Genomic DNA, 2500 nt, shown 5'->3' with positions numbered 1-2500 from the left:
TAATCAGTATGTGTGTGTGTGTGTGTGTGTGTGTGTGTGTGTGTGTGTGTGTGTGTGTGTGTGTGTGTGAAGTTTCAAGCTGTGTGGGAGTGAAATATGTAACGCTTAGTAGTGATGGACGAGTACTGATTGATATTTGCAAAAGTAACTCAATGATAATCGCAACTCATTTGTCATAAGATGGCATGGGTTAGGTGCAGGTCTGTCATTCAAAAAAAAAAAAAAAAAGATAATATGGATATCAGAAATTGATTTATGTGTAGTAAGGAGTGATGTGGTTGATGGTATAAAGAAGTTGGAAGTTAGGCAAGATATTTAAGGCTCAGACCACGCCCTGCTACGTGTTCAACATGACTTCGACTCATTTGTGCATATCGTCGGCGCTACTGTTGGAGAGGGTGCGAAGTTTAGGTCAGTCATACTTTAGAGTTAAAGAGGGTAACGTCCTTGGAGGTATACCTCCTTTGTACCTATGTTATTTATTTATTTTTTCACAAGGAAGTAGACATTGATATTGACCTCCTCCAGCTGTGAGTCATGGGAATGCTGAGGAGTTATCAAATATTGTAAGGGAAACCTGTTCAGTAATTCACTGTTCCGAGACTGTGAAAAAAAAAAATAATAATAATAAATCAGCATGACAGCAATAACCTGAATAGTACCTGAGTTACCGAGGATCCCCGATAGAAAAGATTGCTGGACAATAATGACAACAACATTATCTGGAAAGCGATCGATTGGAAAGATGTGTCAGGAGAAGAGCCTGTGCCATCTGATGATTCTGAATTGTAGGTGCATTTTGAGGAACTACGGAACTACTGTACACCTTCCTTACGTGCCTTTGTTAGATGAACCGATACCAATCAATGAGTTAGACGACGCAATGAAAAATATAAAAATGAACAAAAGTGTTTTTGATATGTCTGTGAAGTTACTGATACGGTTGCCGGCATTGTGGTGTATGTTTTTACTTGAAAAATTTTAATATTGTGTTTTTCGGTGTGTCCTATCAGTTTTTTGGACTTGTGCTAATTACGTTGTTCAAGAATAGTGTTCGACTCTTGACCAGCAGGGGCACAGGAAACGCAGGTAACAGTGCAGGTGTTTATTCACAGAAGGTGTGAACAGAAGGCTGGAGGTAGGTGATCTCCCGGCGCCAGGCCGCGCACTTCAACTTAACACTTATGACTGAAGCCTAGCTCGTTCACTCATACACGTATTCATGCCTCACACAAGTCTCGCTCATTCACTCGTTCACACAACTAGCTAACAACCACACACCTCCCCCGAGACATAAGGAAGATTCCTTATCTTTGTTATGGCTACCGTAACACATGAAACAAAGTTACAATGATTGAAGTACAGAAAACACGGTACATATACACAAAACAAACACAGCGTACAATGAACACGTACGACTAATCGTAGGTGCTACGGTGCCACCGCACCTGCAGTCGTCTCGGCTCCCTACGCTGTCGGCTGCTTCGACGCTCTGGTTGCTCTCGGCCACGGTGTACCCCGTTACCCTGATGCTCCGGGCTGCCGGGATGGTGGTGTTCCTCGTGACCCTGATGCTGAAGCGCTGCACCGCCATGAGCGGTGTGCTGCTCGACAGGAAGGGGAGCAAGAGGTCTGTGTGGGCGTAGGTGTCTTCTATTACGCCACATCACGCGACCGCTGCCCATCTTGATGAGGTAGTCTCTCCTTCGCCCAACAGCCACGATGACACCCAGGCGATCCCAGAGGCCTGTCGTGTGATCTTGAACATCGACGTGGCCACCGAGGTGCAGGAGAGGAAGAGTACGGGCGGACGCGTCGTGGCGAAGTTTCGCTTTCTTCCTCAGTCGCTCTGCCTTGGCGTCGCACTCATCAGCAGCGCGCTGCCACTGCTGAGCGTATGAGCGATGATGAGCCGGGACACAGGACCTCATAGGATGACCGAAGAGGACTTGTGCTGGTGATCGCCCTTCCGCCCTCGGAGTGTTGCGCAGTTCCAGCAACCCGCGAGCGAACGCATCCTCGTCCAGGTGTCCCTGCTGTGTGGTCGTGAGGATCAGCTTCTTCACGGACTTGACCGCTGCCTCGGCGTGACCATTGGAGCGTGGATAATGAGGTGAAGATACACGATGCTCCACCCCCCATCGAGCCAGGAAGCGCCGTACCGATGAAGAAGTGAACTGCGGTCCACCGTCAGTCCTCAGGAGAACAGGCACGCCCGTGTCGGCGAACACACCCCGAAGGACACGAACGAGCTGATCAGCCGATGCTGGACGTGAGCATGCAGACACGTGAGGCCACCCAGACAAGCGATCTACATACACGAGGTATGTACGGCCTGCTGCGTGGAAGTAGTCTGCAGAAACTGACTCAAACACCCTGCTGGGTGTGTCCGTGTCCTGCCAGAGAGGTTCGTTGGCTTGGCTTGGTAGGAGTGGACGGCATAGTGAGCATCCAGAAACGACGTTCTCAACGTCTCTGTCCATACCAGGCCAGTACACCG

This window comes from Scylla paramamosain, chromosome 9 (genome assembly GCF_035594125.1).
Source record: "Scylla paramamosain isolate STU-SP2022 chromosome 9, ASM3559412v1, whole genome shotgun sequence".
NCBI lineage: Eukaryota > Metazoa > Arthropoda > Malacostraca > Decapoda > Portunidae > Scylla > Scylla paramamosain.
Note: the sequence above shows the minus strand (reverse complement) of the source record.